The sequence below is a fragment of the Chaetodon trifascialis genome, chromosome 24 (assembly GCF_039877785.1).
Source record: "Chaetodon trifascialis isolate fChaTrf1 chromosome 24, fChaTrf1.hap1, whole genome shotgun sequence".
Classification (NCBI taxonomy): domain Eukaryota; kingdom Metazoa; phylum Chordata; class Actinopteri; order Chaetodontiformes; family Chaetodontidae; genus Chaetodon; species Chaetodon trifascialis.
The window spans coordinates 5447843-5467406 of NC_092079.1; the positions used below are offsets into that span (position 1 = coordinate 5447843).

The following is a 19564-nucleotide window of genomic DNA, read 5'->3' on the forward strand; positions in this document are numbered from 1 at the left end:
AACGTTTCCCACTGTGAGAGAAATGAGTGACAGATGACGGAATGAAGATACATGTGTGTTTGTGCGTGTGCAGGAGATGCAGAGGAGGTGGTGGGGGTTAAATGGGAGGGTAAATGAGGAGACTGGGGTGAAAGTGAGATGGGGGGGAAACAGGAGGGAGCGAGATGAGCGAGGGAACCGAAATAGAGCGGAAGAGAGAGGGAAAGAGGGGACTTGGTGATGGCAGAGGGAGAAAAGTCTTAGCGTGAGATAAGAGACGGAGGAGGAGGTGGGGGGGAGAGGAGGAAGGACAGAAAGAGAGATATAAGGGCTGGCAGTTAACAGGGGCAGCCTGCTGATGTGGATAGCTTTGGGAAGGCATGTCTAAACAGAGCAACTCCCCTGCTCGGGGGAATTATTTCTCAAAAAAATCTATCTATCAACAAAGGTAGCCAGAACAGAAAAGCTACCAAAAAAGTGGCTTTCTTTTTTCAAAACAGACTCGAGCCTAATATTGCCTTTTTGTCCAGAAAGAAATAAAAGCCTGTCTGAGCCAGCTTTGCATATGATTTCAGATCACAAAGAGATAATAGATGTCATCCCTGTTTAGCTGTTCATCAAAGAAGTTGACAGATGAGTCTGCTTCAGCCATCTTAATTACTCCTTTAACACAGCAGGGGCCGACATGTGAAGCCGTCACACCAAAATCTGTTTTCATGCCTGTATTTGCACATGAAGTCGCCTCAATTAAAACAGCGGAAATGTGTATGTATGAAAATGTCAGTAAATTTCAGAACCCCCCCTCACCAAAAAAAGAAAAAACTTCGCTAATTCATGAAAATAAACACATTTTACGCTTGGCTGAGGTGGAAAAGCAAGTAAAAATTTTTTTTTTGAGAAAATCAATAGGGAATAAATACCAGCAGAGAGCCGAATCACTCAGCTGCTTTTCCCCGAGATGTTTTATAATTGCTCTTTAAATTCAATTTGACTCACCGCCTGTGGGACTTGCAAAGGTAGACCGTTGCTGTGTTTTAGCTGTTCGGTGGTGGAACGCTGATTGGTAGACTACTGGAACCTGCGAACAGCTCTGTGCTACTTTTTTAAGCAGATGACAAGAGCAAAATAAAGAACTGCATTCACTTGGGGGCTGCAGGAACAAGCTGTTAACACAACAATATATAATTACCTTTAAGTTGATTGGGCATACTTCTTAGCATACAGTCACCTAAGCTAATGTGGCCGATAGAGGGAAACATTAGCATTCACTTGGAGTGTTCCTCGCTGTCTGGCAAACAAAAGTCTTCAAACTTTTCAACTTTTTAAGCTTCACTACGTTCACTAGAAAGTCACTAACGTGGCTTGTCTGCTGTTTGGTGCTGAGCAGTGTACAGTGGGGCTTTAGAGCATTTTCTCTGACACCAGCAGCCGGCTACAGCTGAAATCAAAGCAATGAGAGGCGTGGAACCCAACCAATGGCAAGTGAGCTGAAAGAGGCTAAACTGCTCCACAGAACTTAAGTGAACTTCTGGTAGCAGTATTTCTTTCTGGAGCTGCTCAGTTACGTTGTGGCTCGTTTTAGGGTGATGTAACCACTGTTCTTATGATGGCAAGCTAACATTGGTGAAAAGTCATCTAAACATATCGCGAAGAAGTATTAAGTGATGCCATGGAGGTAATTAGTGTGGCATTAATGAACACAGGTAGTTTGTGTTTGGGATGATTACAAACTGAGCCGCTAACCACTCGCTTGCCATTTGAGGATAAATAACTTTATCCACAAGAAAAAGCCAATTCCTTGTTTACGTGAACTCGCAGAGCAGCACAGTTAAGGTGGCGGGAGCAGTTAAGAGAGGAGCAGTTTAGACAGGAGCATTTATCATGCAGCGGTGCAATCAGGCTTAACTCCTAAGTGGCATTGACACAAAAAAGAGGATAATTAGTGGGAAAGCCTGTTCTGTGTGTTTACGTGTGTGTCTGTGGGCTGTTTGTGGGCATGTTATTCGAGGACCGTGTGTCCAAACAGCGCAGCACAACACATACCACCAGTCTGTCATATTTGTTGCATTCCAGTGGAGTGTTTTGTGCCAGTGCTGTAGCAACTGTATCAGAAACATCAAGAGCAGAAAGCTTTTGGTATGGAAAAGTGCAACTCGAACTCCTTATGGAAGCGTCCACACATCTTAAGGCTGTACAGTTCAGCGAATTGCATTCATGCCAATGGAAGCTGACAGTAGAGAAATTGGTACCTCTGCTGGCTCTGAGGACTGATACCCAAACCCGACACTTCTACTGCAGAGGTTTTTAGCTGTGTTGGACAGAACTCAAACGACAAAAAAACAAAATGGATGAGGACAAGCCAGCTCACCAACAAGACACAGACTGGAAAGAGAAAGGTCAGAATTGGTGCAGCGGTGGCCAAGGTATTTCAGTATTTTCAGTCCCCAGGATAAGTCACACTGAGATCCTACAATTCCCAGAATGCAACTTAATAGCATCTTTCATTCATTCTCTCCCTCCCTCTCTCGCCCTCATCGGTGAAACTCCATGCCCCCAGTTTGTAACGAATGTAACGAAGATTGTAACAAAGCTTCAAGCCTGACTCAAGATGACTCTGATGACATCATCAGGGTAATTTTGGAAACAAAAGAAAGCTTCAGAGCAACAGAAGATGCAACACAGCTATTTTCACAAGCTGATCAGCACTATCCATGACATGTAGGATGATCTCTAGTGTGACTAAAATTGTCAGAGTGCCCCTTTAAAGTTCTTTGAAATTCTGTTGGTTTTTTTTTTCCTTTAATCTCTACGAAAATGGACACCATGGGGTTCAATTTTAGCATGAAGAAGCAAACTTCTCGAGCAGATGGATGTACATTTGCCAAGTCTGGGGCTGGCATCTGCTACTGAACATGTTTTTTTTTTTTTTTTTTCCACATTGGATGATGAGATATTTCCAAATCTCACCCACAACAAACATACATCTGTCTGCAACTCGCTCAGACGACTGTTTGATTCATGTGTGTTTCATTTCCTCTCGCATCTCTTTCTATTCACCTGACATGTTTTGGTGGTTTATCGATTCATTCTGCATGTTTTCTCTGCTTTGTGTTTTGATTGTCCTCCCACCAGTAGACAATTCAATCATGCATGGCAACTGAAACAGAAGTAATTTTCTGGGGAGCAGAGTGACACTTCAGCAGCAGCGCAGGACACAGGGCTAAAAGTAGGGCTTGCAAGTCTTTATTTTGAGCCGTATTTGGGAGAGGTATCCCTGCTTTTAAAAAAAGGAGGAGGAATTAGAAGAGTGGCGAACTGCGTGATGTTGCTCCCTCATGTAAACTGGTTTAAATAAATCATGTCTTCTCTGAAAGGCTGATGCCATTACCCAAGCTTCAACAGGGCAGAGTCAAGGCCTCTCTCTTATTCTCTCTCTCTCTGTTTCTGTATGTCCATGTATCTATCACCTGTATTTATCAGGGTCCACATCTAATCATCACTGCTGTCCAATGCCTAACAGCAGAAACAAAAGTCTGGGACAGTCTGTCCCCTGTCCTTCTTTTCCAGTCCATCTCCCTCTCTCTTATCGCTGTCTGCTGTCTCTCTCCCAGTGGAGGAGAAAAAAGGGGAATCCTTCCATCAAGTACGGGCAAACAAGCTGCCCAAAACATGACAGAAACAAAAAGAATAGAGAGGGCAGCTCACTGATGTCAAACCGAGGCCAAATGGACGACAGTTTTAATGTTCCTTATGAAAGTTTCATAGCCGACACTTAAGATATGCTGCGTTAAAGGATGTTGTTAAACCAACTGCAAAATACCAGCTTTCAGTCCAGGAGAGACTTTTAATATGTTTCAGTCTGACAGAAAGAGTGAAAGCAGGAGAATTTAGCAGGATGAAAAATTTAAAGGAATAGTTTGACATTTTGGGAAATACGCTAATCTGTTTTAGATAAGAAGAAGATACCACTCTGTCCATTAAATATGACAGCAATGCCAGCAGCCCTTATCAAAGCAGGGGGAAACAGCCCGCCTGGCTTTGTCTAAAGGGAACAAAATGCGTTGACCAGCACCTCTGACGCTAACAGTTAGATCTTGTTTGTGTAATCTGCATAACAACTCAAGTGTGAAGGCCTGGTCACATCAGAAAGAGGCAGGTTAGCTGCCAAACAGTGACATAATGTCAGGAAATCATTGAGAGAATAATCTGGACCTTTTGAAAATCTTTGTGCAGTTTAGAAAAAAACAAGGTCAAACATCTTAAATTGGTTAAGATTAGGGTTTTGTTTTTTTTTTTGTTTTTTTGGAAAGGATGAAATAATATGGCTGGTGTTATTCGGTGTATGTCCCACGAAAAGACCAAACCTAACAACACCTTCATTTCTGCCTTGTCCATCTGTAATATCCTCAACAGCTGGACACTATAATTTTCAGCAAAGGCAATTCAAATAGGGTCAAAAAGCACATATACTCAGGACTATTTTCAGCTGCAAATGAATACATGTGGTGCTCTAGTGCGTATTTAGCAGAACAGTGAATGTGGGATTGACCAGTGAACACCAGTGCATTTTAGAACGTGATGTCACAGAATACATGTCACAGGCATGGGGAGAGCAGAGCTTACCTCTCCAGGTACTGCAGTCAGTCTTACTGAGGGACATCAACTGAAACACACAGAGACACACACACACACACACACACACACACACACACACACACACACACAGGTGCTCTTTTGAACCTTTCTTGAGACATCGACATTTTCCGAAACTCAGAGATTCTTCTTGAAAACTGTGATCTGCTGTGCGACAGAGATTGAAAAAACGCTGACATCTTAGCAAAATGACATGTGACTTACCACTGCCTCTTGGCCTTCCTCTTTCTCAGGCCGTGCAAGACATGGGGTTTCCTTCTCTGGATGATGAAGTCGCCTCTTTGATGTCTCAGCCTCTCAGCGTGATGGCTTGTGACATGCCACTGCCTCCATGTCCGTCTCCGACTGAACATCCTGTGAGTCACGTCCATGAGGAGATGCATATCTTTGTCTTGCACACCATCTTTTGAGGAGGAAATCTTGAATTTGATTAGCTGGCTGGCTAATCTTCACCTGTCTCCACGCCCTCCACCCTGTGACACTGTGGTGGACGTGGCGCACGGCGATGAGAAGACATATCCAGAGAATCAGCTGTTTCAGCTGATCAAGAGTCTTCACCATTTGTGACGAACACATCATTTAAACAAGCTCTGCTTTTCTCTTTTGTCTCGCAAATTTCAAGTGTGGTTGTCAGGTTTTTTCAGGAGATATTTTCATAATCTTAGCCAAGTTATTATTTTGATGTTTACTTTATTTCTGCAGAAACTAAAATTCTCATCTTTGTGGAGCTAATTGTAGCTTTTCACACGCCATAGTAGTCTGCTCTTGGTTTTGGCTCAGTCTTAGCTTGTACAGCTTAACCCCAACAGAGACAATCATGCCTGGCCAGGATTACATCATTTAAAAAAAAGGGCAAATGATGAAGCTGTGAACAGATGAAAGAACTGACTCACATGTCACCGATCTTACACCAGGTGCAACAACACAAAGAGGGACTGCTTCTTAATAACACCCAAACATAATCAGAGTGTAACCAAAAATGATCAGTTCTGAATAATTCCCACATGTAAGAAGCAAAAATCAGGAGGAAGAAACGTGAAGTTTGAAAAGAAAGTGCCTTTAATAAAAAGGTGGCATGAGGAGACAGTGTAGCAAATCACATGTTCAGCTACGTTTGTGTAAAAAAACACATTTTACACTATTTTGGGAGGTTTGATTTGAAAGAGAACACATTGATTTATGAAGCAAATGACAGTCTGTAATAGTAAATGGTAGAGTTTACTAATTATTCTGTAGTCTATATCAGTCAAGTGAATTTTATTTACCAAATCACATCCTACATGTACAAATGCTGAATAAACACTCATGGTGTCACTTCACCACTCAGCTACTCCGTTAATCATTGAGTCAGTCAGGGACAAACCGTGTTTGTAGTGCTGGGCCCGCAGTTGTGATCCAACCAAATGATGATTTTACCATAAGTCTGACCAAGCAAGTCTGCTAGCCCACATGACTTCTTCATCTTGACGAATGTGACGGTGGGTCTGGGATCCTGTTCATTGTGGTCCTCCTGATGTTCCTGGGCTTCTGGCTCAGAGATGGTCTGCTGCCTCATTTCTTCCTGTAGAATAAACACACACACACATACACAGACACACACAGAGGGACACAGACAGGGAGCAAATAAGCGGGTTTAATATATCTTCCAAGAAGTATGCAGCAAATACAGTGTGCTCTTTCTCTTCGGTAAAGCCAGGCAGAGGTAGCTAAATAATATATAGTTAATATAAAATTTGATTTCCAGCTTCACTCTTCTGGTTATCCAGGATGACAAATGTTAGTTTTACCAAAGTAAGTAACCCAAAGAGAGACAGAGACCTCAGGACAACAGCTAGCAATATGGAGGCTGACTGCCAGCCAAGTTCTACAAACGTTTTATTCTCACCCCGGACAAACCCTGAAATAGTGACCTTCAACGCAACACGTGACATGCTGCCAGTATTACTGCTTTGTGAGTATTCAGTATTGAGTAATACAGTGTCTTGGTGCTCAGCTTGAACCTGCGTCTTGTCAATCTGCTTTTTGTCTGCCTCCATTGCCTCAATTAACCAGAGGGTGTACATGCATATACACACACACGACTGTGCTTAGTACAATAGTGCTGGCACACGTCAACCAGCGTGCGTCATTCAAGTTTTTCAATAGATTTTGGACAATAGCCAAGTGAAATGTGTAGCACATTACAAACACAGTAGGCTCAGTGCGTCGCACACAACAGATACGAACAACATGAAATAGAATATGAATGAATGTTAAATACATGTTCATTTTCATAAAAATTATTCACCCCTTCCCACCCATCAATATAATCTGGTACGTCTTATGTTATCTAGCAGTTTGGTCTAGAAAGCAGACCCATAGTAACTGAATGCTCCTTTGCCAAATTTACTTGTGATCACGGGTACAGTCAGGAGATGAGTGCCTGATCTGAGGGGTCTGGAGGGTTTTTAAGCAGTGAGCAGGTCAAAGATGGCTCCAGGATCTGGACCTAGAAGTGATTTGTAGACAGTGGACAGTATTTTGAAATCAGTTCTGTATTTTAATGTGAGCTAGTGAAGTGATCTCAGTATATGAGTAATATGTTTGTTTCTTTTGCCCCAGTGAGTGCTCTGGCTGCAGCATTTTGAATGAGCTGGAGTCTTTAGTGGAGTCCTGCAAGACGGACATCACAGTAGCCTGGAGGAGATGAATGCATGAACCAGTTTTTCAGCGTCTGACTGAGACAAGAAGGATTAACTTTGGAATGTTTTTTTAGGCGGTAAAATGCTGTCCTAGTTAAATTTGTGAAGTCGAATTCTGAATCTGAGGTAAGAAGCTGCTCACTTGGTTTCAGAGACAGCAAGATCAGTTTGGAGTGGATGTCCTGTCTCTGATCTCCAGGACTTACCACAAGGATCTCAGTCTTTTGTCTTTGTTGAACTGCAGAAAGTTTTGTGTCATCCGTGTTTTCCATTTTTCAGGGTATAAATAAATACTCAGGGCAGAGCATAAAGCTGTTCTGTGTTGCTGGCCTGTTAAACTGTGTCAGAACATGACTTTTGTTTGTATGATTCTGCTTGTTTGTTCATGTGCTTGACAATGAGTGAGTCAGGGAGGCGGCAGAAAAAGCACATACATGCTTGTATTTTTGGATTTAATGGGGTAGTGTGAGCTTACAAAATAATCACTGGGAAACAGGAGGGGTGAGCGAGGGTAGAAGAGCAGGTGTTAATTGCATGTTTTCTGAGGGTTGAGCCACAGTGTGTGATTTTTGCCAAGCGCTGCCTGCCTTTCTTGAGAGCAACATGTCTTAATTGCTCATTCTTGTTGGCAGGAGGAGACATGCAAATCAAAATGCCATTTGGAAACCTTTGGAATACGGTGCTATGACTGGGCGCACTCTCATGTTTTTGTCATATGCTGCATTGGTACCTGGGGTAATGTAAATGCCAATTAATTTAGTTTCCAGTGTATATGTGCTTGTATTACTGAAGCTTGTTTTTGTATTTTTGCAGAACCGACCCAGAGTATTTCAAAACAGCACTTTGGATTTGATTGTGTTACACGCTGAGGTCTGATTAGGAAACATTTCTTTATCTATTTTGAGGTAAAATCATACTTGAGATAATAATCTAAACACAACATTGGTATATAATCTCCTCATAAAGAGGCTTTTTGCTTCTCTACACATCCAGCAGATTCAGCATTAGAATGTAGTACCTTGGTATACATGAGCATTCATTCAATATTCTCCCTCTTTTAGCTCTGTTTTGGTTTCAGCACTCACTAAATTCTCCACTATGTTCACTAGCTAGTTGCTGATGTGTTTGCTGAGCAGTGTACAGCAGGTTTATCAGAGCGTTATTTATTTGCTAAAAACTGTTTCACCGTGCTGCTGCTGGAAATGACACTGATGAGAGCCGTGAGACTGAATCAAAACCAAGGAGCTGAAAAACGCTAAAATGATCTGTAAAGATTAGGGGAACTACCAAAGTGAATGATAATTTCATAACAGGTTCATCACTACCAGATTAAACCCTTTTTTATTTTGCTGCTCTGTGTCTTTTTCTACCTCCTGATATAAAACAATAATGATATCGTCTATTTCCCCGTCATTAAACCTTTAGCAGTGAATGTTTAAAACTACCTGCATCTTGACTGGTCTGTCTTTTCCTGGGAAGAATTCTGTCGCTCACAGGAGGCATAATTTAGACCCTGCAGCTTGTTTGAAAAAAAAAAAAAAAAAAAAAAAAAAGCTGAATAAAATGAACAATGACAGCCACTGCTGAACACAAGCAAACAGACAAAGAGAAGTGGCCATCTGTTTTAGGTTTACATTCATAAAAGAAAAGAACTTATTTTCAGCCGTTTCTAAACTTTATTGCTCTACTGGAGATGACAGGTTAGAGCTGCCAACAGCGCCTGTGGAGATCACATTGTACAGCACCCACCGTCTGTACTGTGGAGTCATGCACAGGCGCCCACAGGCTGAACTGCTGAGTAAATAACAACCAAATAAAAGAGACTGTTGAGCTGCTGATGATGTTCTTACCCACTTTATGCTGGGATTGCATCATGGAAACATCAGCTGTTGCGTTTCATTCGCCCACCAGATCCCACCAGCCACCACGAGCCGCTGATCTGTAGCCAACGAACACGACTGAAAAGACAGATTGCAGTCATGGCTTACATGCCGAGCCACGCGTCTGCAGGAACAGTTCTCTCAAACTCTATGTTGTGCCTACAGTGCTCAAACTCCTGTTTTAACCTGAAGGCATGCCAAACCATAAATAATACAAGTGGCAAAATGTCCAAATTGAGAAAGAAAAAGAGGGGAGGAAATCACACCTGTTGCCATTCAGGAAACAGTTACTTTTGAACAGAGGCCAGGTAACACACAGACTGAGACCAGATTATAAAATAAACCCACTGTCCACTCACAACAGACTTTTAAAAGGACACGAGCAGCTGTTAGAATAATTACATACCCTCGCTTCATAGGTAATAATGATACTGAAAGTACCATTCATACTGTAAAAATAAAGCTGTCAAGTCCACTTGAAGATAATTGACTAGGTGCTGCTGAATCCTCCAAACAATAATGCCTTATTGAAAATACAAGACAGCAAACTGCGGGCGACTCTATTTGTCATGCGTGGAACATCTGCGTGGAAATAAATATAACGTTCACAAGGAATGTTGTCTGAGAAAACACTACCCGGAGCTCTGAGCTCGTCAGCAGATGACTCTGTTCCTGCCTGAGCAGAATGGACATGTATTTTCAGTTCTCATCAAAAATAGCATGAGGCCTGTTCCACTCCAGCCACAAGAGAACCAACGAGTGGGATGCAGTTCCTCAACTCATTACAAAGCGACAGTCTGTCTTATTGGTGTCACAAAGTTACACCTAGGAGAGCTCACACCCCAAACAGCATGCTGCTCTGGAAGTGTGCAAAGCATACATTCATTTAAACTTTCCAGTTATCCTGGGGGAAGGTTTGTTAGGATGCTTTTATGTTGCAGCAGAAGTCTTCAACAGCTAGTGACTGAGCAGGGTTTATGTGCTCTGTTCGAGGCCTTTTGATGAGGTAAGGAGAGGGACACTCACTCCTTGATCTTGATAGAACGTCCTCACCAGATAAAAGCAGCATTTGCTCAAAATGACCTGCGTTTGATATCAAAGTGGAAAGGAGCATAATGTTCTGATTGCAGAGGAGGTGGGAGGGAGCTGAGCAAGACCGGGGTCTCCCACCATCTCCCAATGAAGGGTAACTTAAATGTCCCCTGTGTTCTAGTGAACCGAATGTTATGATTACAGTCAGAGTTTCTCCCTAGAACCAATTGGGGGCGTTAGCAGCTTAGCTATTTAGAACAGGTTCAGCTCAATTTACTGAATGTTACTCATTTGCAGCTCACCCAAAGCACATGTGCCATAGGTCTGAGTTCAAACTCTGATACCAGGCCTTCTGGCAGCATTTAGGTTATGTCTGCATTACAGACTGTATTCGACAAAAGCACAGCTGCAGTTTAAACCACAGATACTGAGGACACAGCAATGAGCCTCAAAGCTGCTCTCATTGGTTTTACAGCCTGCAAACTTTATTGTTTTGGTCACTCTCACTGCTCTCATCTGTGTTGTTCCCAGGAACAGAAAACTGAAATGGTTCAAGGCCAAAACACGAAGCTAAGAGGAGAATGAGGAGAGGAGGAGGAGGAGAATTCATTCATCAGGTGGCAAGGAACACAGCTCAACATGAATGCTAAATCAGCAAGAAAACCACATGATTTTGTTCCAGAAGACACAGGTTTAAATAGCATATGTGATGAATGGAAAAAAGGGGCATCGCTCATCAAAACATTGCACCAATAGTGTTCACAAAGTAAGAGTACCTTTAACTTAAAATCTATTAAAAACATAAAGTTAAAATAACGACAAGTCATATGCTAATTGAAAATTGCTTGTCGTGTCACAAAAATGTCTTTTTTCTTAGGAAGTGTGGCCCGTCAGTGGAAGTGAGACCTCTCTGCTTTCCCACACAAACTGAGAACACTGAGCTTGCAGCAATTAATTTTGCAGCCAGCATGTGACAAGCTCTAAAGGAATGAGAGAAAGTTAACTCAAAATAAGGTTAAGCAGGTCTTCTACAGCCTGCCGTTGGCTAAATCTGAGAACAAGCGTGAATTACAGTAGTCAGAATAGAGATGAGTGAGTTATTTACACACAAGCAAGATGTGAAATTAGTCATTTTCAGCTCCAGTGGGAATCGGGATGTCTTCATGCTAATCACTGACTTATCAAATCACCAACATATTGGTAAGTTCACACCCAAAATCATATTATTTTCCACCACAAGCCAGCACCACTGATCAACTGACTGGCTGCTTCGCTTTAAAGCTTCAAGGACAGAGAGGTTGTGTTTTGAAAAATAATGACTTGCAAATTCAATAGCAGCCTCCAGAACCAACACTGTTCTTGCTGTAAAAACAAAAAAGGAAGTGAATTTTTGGCCATTCTAAAGGCATGGCCTGATGGTTGGTGTGTCGGTCCAGTTCTTTAATCCAGACTCAAATATCATAACAAAGGGGCATTCTTTCAGTCTAATTTCTGGCTGCCACCCAGCCTGGTTACAGTGACAACAAAATTAGCAGAGCAGGCTGATGTCCTTTTCCCCAGCAACTTCCCCCAGCTCTTCCCAGGGGAGTCCCGGGTGCCCCCAGGCCAGCTGGGTAATCCACCAGCACATCCAGCATCAGTCTGTGCAGGAAACCCACAAAGGGAGGTGCACAGGGAGTCTTTCCCAAACATCATTATCTCAGCTGACTCCACCACAGTCCAGTACAACATCTTCATTAATGCAGCTGCTCCCTCATACAAGCAAGACCACAAGATACCAGAACCTGTGCCACAGCTTTAAGAGAGCAAACCAGGACCTCAGACCTGGAGGTGCTGATCCACATCATATTCAGACAGCAAACTGTTCCAGTGCACATGAGTGATCACAGTTCATTGAAGCCAGAAGGACAGTATCATCGGCAAAGAGCAGATAACCCTAATGTCAGTGAACTGGATTCTCTCCAGACCTCAGCTGCACCTGCAGACCCTTTGAATGTTACAAAGAGAGAAGAGGAAAATGAGCTTAAGGTTACTGTGCTGTCCATCCTAAATGTGTATTGCCTTTGAGACACAACTCAGAGGAATCAAGTGACCCCTGGCAGTCTGTGTGTGTGTGAGAGAGAGAGAGAGAGAGAGAGAGAGAGAGAGAGAGAGAGAGAAAGAGAGAGACAGAAAGAGTGCAGAAGGGAAATCAATATTTCATCTCATCAAGTGTTTATCTGAAGCGCCAAGCAGTAAATATCACTGATGGATGGTTAGCAGTGGGGTGAGAGAATGCACATTACACTAACAGGTCAAGGTCTTTCACACACACATGTACACACACACACACACACACACACACACACACACACACACACTCATGCACATGCAGAAAGACAGAAATAAAGAGAAAGAGAGGCTAGGACTGACAATATCAAAGTTTCTTCTTGTGAGGACATTTGATCCTCACAAAGACAGCCACAATAATGCACACACACACACACACACACACACACACACACACACACACACACACACACACACACACACACACACACACACACACACACACACACACACGCTCAAACGCAGGCACATACATACTGCAATAGCAATGGGTAACCCTCAGTAATCCCCAGCCCTTTCGGTCTCTCCCAAGCAGCTGTGTCGCTCATCTCTCGTGCCTCTGACTCTACATGCACGTGCGTGTGTGTGTGTGTGTGTGTGTGTGTGTGTGCGTGTGTGTGTGTGTGTGTTTGTATGTGTGTGTGTATGATCCCCAAGGGATTCGACAGCAGCATCGCTGACAGTGATGACAGCCGACATATTATTACATGCGCACTCCTGTACACATATATAGGCTAAAGTGACCGACTGTGTGTATTTAAACTCCAGATAGGGAGGGTTGCCTCAGACTACCTGGGAGGGGGGATTTCATTTTCACCGATTTGTTGGCAGATTTGCCATATTTCTGATGCTTAAATGCTTTTGAACAGTTATAAAAAAATCACATGATGGATTGAAATGGAGCTGACTCCAACCGTGCGATGATGATAAACAACCTGTGAGTGTGTGTGTGGGTGTGTGTCTGTGTAGGAGCGAGTGAAGGCATGTGGGTAGAATAAAAAACTGTCAGGCAGTATACAGCTCCATTGACAAATGCAGTGGGAATGCACAATGTGTGCAGAAGTGTCTGTGCTTATGCTCCAATGTGTTGCATAAGGCTACACACTGGCGACAAGTTAAACTAACGAAAAAAACTTGAAAAGCTGCACTAAAAACAAAGTGCAGGTGAGGCTGATAGGAATGGCATTTGTTTTGCAGCTATTCGGTCACAAAGTATTGGACAAATTAGGATTTTGGCAAAATGGTAGTGAAAAATCAGGGGATCACCCAAGTCAGTGGACCTCATCCTCTGAGGAGCATGAATCTCTGTACACAAATTCTTGCCAATTGTTGAGATATTTCAATCTGCACCAAATTAAAACTAAATAAGCATGTCTGAAAACTAATTGACCAATACTCCACAGACAAACTACATAAAACAATAACGAACTTAATAGCTAAAACTATACATATACACTACAGTAGTTAGGCAATCGCTGAACATGTTATCCAAGCTTTGGCTTACCAAACAGACCATTAGCCACTGTAAGCTCTCTGCCCCTGCTATGGAAGCCAGTAGGTCAGCCTGCACTCAAAGCCTGTTGAGTACACTTCCATTCAACCAGCAAATCTCTATAAGCGGTCAGCAAATAGACCGTGACTTGGGAGCCTGAGGGTTGGAAAAGTGGGCTGATGACAGGACAGTTGCTGGTCTGAAGGCCCAGAGTGGCAGGGGAAACCTGGGCAGGTGGAGGGACTGAACGAACAACACACTCTGCAGCTTTAGTAACCGCTGCTGACATGCCTTTGAGCAAGGCAAAACACTGAGCCCAGCAGCAAAGAAGAGAAAGGTTGTAATGTGTGTAGCTACAGAAAAAAGCAACAGCAGCAGGTAAAACAGGGGCACAAGGAAGAACAATAAATCTAGAATACAATAAAAGCGAGACTGGTGCAAAACTACCAACAAAATACAGCATTGATAAAAAGTAAAGCTATTAAAAGTTGACAAAATGTCAAAATCAGTTCCACACTTAATAGGCAAGCAGTTGGTATTGGTGCGCAGCTCCCAGCTGTGAGCGTGTGAAAGTGTGAAAATCTCCTCCCCAAGGCCGCTTCGAGCTTGTCTAGAGGAAGGTGTTAATAAGGGTTAAATAAGAGCTGAAGCTGACGATGTCTCATCTCTTTCACTCCTCTCCTGTCTTTGTCACGTGTAGGTGTTTGACTGAAGAAAATTAGCTTTTGAGAAATTTAACAAGGAGAGAGTCTCCATTTTTGCATGTTAAGGGCACTGGCCATGAATTAAAGGTAAACACAAAGAATCCTGAATGCAACAGACATCCCCTACCACTGATACTGTATCTGACAGTAGTGGAGCCTTTCGTAGAAACCCGAGTCATAATCTGTATCGGAGATTAAAACTGTGCTATGGGCCTAAATCCTTCCCGGAGCGCATACACACGCTGATGAAGCCCTGCAGCATAAATCCCACTTAGGCAGCTCTAAAGCACGCTTTAATTGAAAGCATTCCACATATTTAAAAGGTGGCTGTCGCACTGCAGCCACTGCGGTACAGTAACAAAACAGCGTGTGCATGCGATGGAAGTTTATCTGGGATCAGGGTGAGACGGAGAACAGGATTCCACACTGAGAAACAACTGTTTGCTACTGTGCTGTAGCAATATTCACTGTTCAGCTCGGTACGTGACGTGCATGCACAGCTGGGTTGAGTACATTTGTCTCTTTAATTTCAGCACGTGAGCTGTCACACAGCCTTGACACCATCAGCCCATTCAGTTGTGTTCTTTGGCCTTTATCTTGTGTTGTCTTCCCTGACCTTTCCACGGCCTCTCTAACCACTTTCCCTCTCGCCCGAGGTCAGCCCTGCACGCACCGCTAGCATGTGAACCGACAGGGAAATGCACCATTAAGTGTGTAGCTTCACAAGATTGAGCTTCCCATCATCACCTGACTCTACAGATTAGACGATAGTGAAATTGAGTGTCGGGGTGAAATCAAGTTGTAAGATGGTTTGGCTTGTTTGTAGCTTGGCGACGTCCGCCTGAGGCCACGGAGATGGAGCTCATGAGTAACACCTGCTGTATCTTTAAATAAATCAGAAAAGTGCTGAGAGCAGAATGGGATTTAATACGCAACACATAGGGAACATAACATAAATACAACCTGAGACATCAGGATTCAGCTGAGGTGTCAACTGTGAAATAACATTGACTGGAGAGTCATATTACACTGGATGCCAATTAGCTACATGTGACAGCCTTATAAAAGGGACGACCCAAGATCTTACAGCTATTTACTGTAAGCTGTAAAAATGGCAGCAAGTATTAGTAGTGAGCTATTAACAGTTATAAACCTCAGAGAATATCTAAAATTCAGCACATACTTTCTCTTGCATTTTTCATGGTAAAAGGGTTGCCCTCTTGTTTGCTAATTCCAGTAATATTTTTAACCACGTCGGCAGCGTGGCTCCAGGGATGGCGCTGTTGGTCAGTCTGTCCACCACTTTAGTATCGACTGAAATATCTCAGAAGATACTGTATGGATGGCCATGAACTTTTGTACAGATATTCATACTCTCTTGGTGTCTACTGACTTTTTCTCCAGCACCACTATGAGTTTTGTGCTTTTGAGTGACACAACTATTTACAGGACTGCCATGAAACATGATACTGTCATGCATGCATCACTCAGGATGAATTGTACTAACTTTGATGATCCCTTAAATTTCCATCTAGCACCATCATCAGGTCAAGATATGAGCAGTACTTGGGGTTATGTGTGACAAAATACCTGCAAAGCGAATGATTCTCATCCTCCTCAGTAGTACGTTAGTGTTAATTAGCCAAAGTTAGCACGCCAAGATAATGAACTAAAATGGTGAGCATGGTAACTTTACAGCTGCTAAACACCAGCATGTTAGCACTGCCACTGTAAGCATGTTAGCATGCTGTTCAAAGCACCGCTGTGACTAAGCACAGTGACGCGGAGCCGCGAGCTGTAGATTCTGCATTCATTCCCAAACGGCTTGTATTATTGCTTCAATAACCTCTCTAATAATTCTGATATCATTTCACAAGATTGAATAAACATGGATCAATACATCCCCATTGAAAAAACTAGCTCCCTTGAAATGAGTGTAGAATATCTGATTAACAGCGGTAAAATACAAACTCTGCCAGGCTGTTAAAAGATGCATGAGCCACACATTATCTCATGTTCTCACCCCTTTAAACAACATACTCTCACTTGTACTCTCTCATCTTAAGTACAACACTCAATTTAGGTTCACTAAGAGAGAGAATTTTCACAAATAGAGTTGAGTTTTATTCATGCCACCAGGTTTGTTCTCCTCTAACACAGCCAGATCTGTTCACTTGATTTTTACTGTCGCTGGTAAACCATTGCCTGTGGAGCATTGTATCACATCAACCCTCAAAAATAAGTCAGTACATAGTATTTATAATAATAATAATAATAATAATAATAATAATAATAATAATAATAATAATAATAATAATAATATTTATTTGAATGGGTCTTGCTGCACGGTGGCGCAGCAGGTAGTGCGCGTGCCTCACAGCAAGAAGGTTGCCGGTTCGATCCCCGGGTCAGGCGGGGCCTTTCTGTGTGAAGTTTGCATGTTCTTCCCGTGCATGCGTGGGTTCTCTCCGGGTACTCCGGCTTCCTCCCACAGACCAAAAACATGCTCATTAGGTTAATTGATGACTCTAAATTGTCCGTAGGTGTGAATGTGAGTGTGAATGGTTGTTTGTCCCTACATGTTGCCCTGCAATCGGCTGGCGACCGGTTCAGGGCGTACCCCGCCTCTCGCCCATTGTAGCTGGGATAGGCTCCAGCCCCCCGCAACCCCGAAAGGGATAGGCGGTATAGATAATGGATGGATGGATGAATGGGTCTTTTCATACAAGAAAGGCTCAAAGTGCTTTAGAACAAAGAAATGACATGCACCAAATGCTTCACATAAAGAACGACAGAATTAAAATAAAAACAGGGATAAAAAATTAATGTCAATTATTTGTCTTAATCCTATTTCAGGGACTTGCGTCAGTGATGTTTCCCTTCTTATCAATTAACAGTCTAGTTGCAGTTACTGACAGTGTGGTGAAACAGAAGGCTGAGTTCTCACCAACTCCATGCATGCTTCCCCTAAATCATTTCATTAATGAGGCTACATATCATCACATTTCACTATATGCTGACGACACCCTGCTGTACTTGGCAGTCACGCTAAATGAAACTAATGAACTGTTTCACAAACAATAGAGACTGGATGGAAGCATTTGTGTCATGTTTGAAAGTCTTCCTGCCAAATTTTTTCTCCATCCACTTCATAAACACCTGTCTTTAAGAATGTTAAATCCCTATTTAGCCCAAGTAACAGTTTTGAAGGGCATACTTAAAGGTTTATTTGGTCATGTTTTTTCCAGTTCTGATAAAAGCTGATGTCATTGAGAAACATGTTTTTAACTTAGACTTGTTTGTCTTTTTGTTCCTGTGTGCAATTCTGCAGGATGACATGAGCTAATAAAAGTGTACAGGAGTATATCACCCATGTTTTAGGACTTCTACACTGTTTACCTATTATTTATTTCTATTCACCTTCAGTATTATTGGATTTGTGCTGATTTCATTGTCGAACCCCTGTTGCAAAAAAGTTTGGATGCTCTGCAAAGTAAAAAAAAAATAAAAAATTACAAATGATCTGTGTTTACCAAGAACAGTTTTTTTTAAGTGTTCCTGAGCTCATGTAATAACATCCATTATCCAATCATATGTTCACAAAGTGGTGAACCTCGCTCCACCCTTGCTTGTGAATGACTGAGCCTTTCAAGGATGCTCCTTTTATACCCAATCACAATACTATCACCTGTTACCAATGAACCTCTTCATGTGTGGAATGTTCCAAACAGGTGTTTTTGGAGCATTCCACAACTTTCTAGTGTTTGTGCTGTTTTCAGTTGAGTATGTGTCAAAAAGGAATAGCAAACTACCACATTCTGTATTATTTATTTTATACAGCATCCCATCTTCTTTGGAATCAGGGTTGTACCTGCATTGTCTGTTTGTTCACTGCATGAATTCAACTGCTGGATAACTGTTGAAAAGTTTTGACTTCTCCTGTTACATATTTCATGTCATCCTGTTAGGTCTTCATCTTTCACAGCTGTTAAGCGGAGTTGTAACTTTGTTATGAAAAGTTCTCTCCAGTGGTCATTACTGATACACTATTGTGGAGACAGGTATGGCAGAACATGCATTTCTGCAAAGATTTAGAAGAAGCTGGGCAACATAAGATTGTGGTGTTTGCCTGCTGTGACAGCATACTGTATGTGAAATGCTGCAGCATAGGAGAGAGCAGGCAGAAATGAGAGGAGTTCAGACCTGGCACCCTGGTGATATCTTAGGATGATAACGCACAGGCATAATTGTCCTTCATGATGAAACTATCAGCTCCGCGTAATCTGGCTTTCAGTCCATCTGTCTCTCCAATACACATAAAACCCTGAGAGGCATGGATTTTTACCCAAACAGTATTTGTTAGACTCTCAGTTGAATAAATGCAATATTCTGAAGACTCTTATTTTGATAAATTAAAAATAATCCAATGACTATTCTAAGAAGGGTACTACTGATCCGAACTGCACTGATTAACCATCATGCATCACATGTCACAAACAACAGCTGCCAGTCAATTTTACTCAGGTCTCAGTAAAACGCTGCATTATTTATTGTGACTTGTTTTGACTTCTGAGACAGTTGGATAGACATCAACATAGCTTAGTTTCTTGAAACTGAGACTTTTGGCAGACTTTACAATGCTCACTCTCAGCCGGTACAGCTACAAAAGTGACCAGCTCATCTGCCAGTGAGCTGTGTGTGTGCACAGAGCCGTAAATCTGTTATTGTGCCATTCTGGTGAATAAGTCTGAATACAGAATCCATTTACTTTATATTACAGTTAAACAAACCAATGCAGCAAATTCTAATTCTGTTTGAAGCTGTGTGGGAACACAGTTTGACAGCACTAGGCTGAAGTCATGTTAAGACATTGAAACTCAAATTAAACTTCTGTTTTTTCACCACCCTCCTCTGTAACCACAGTGTGTGTCAAACCCATTTCATTTTGTGAAGACAGACACCTGAACAATGGCACAGAGGGGAGTTATAATTGACTTGTGCTCTAATTAAGTCTGATTTTAGCAGTTTTGATAG

At 42.3% G+C, this 19564-nt stretch overlaps 1 protein-coding gene across 1 annotated transcript in view; it reads right to left on the reverse strand.

Annotated features, from left to right (window-relative positions):
- Nucleotides 1-5678: 5678 nt before the first annotated feature.
- The window catches only part of cfap221 (cilia and flagella associated protein 221), a 39508-nt gene continuing 25622 nt past the window's right edge, over nucleotides 5679-19564 (reverse strand). The window contains exon 25 of the mRNA XM_070957917.1: nucleotides 5679-6193. The gene's annotated coding sequence lies outside the window, so the exon portion shown is untranslated. The remainder of the gene's footprint in view (nucleotides 6194-19564) is intronic.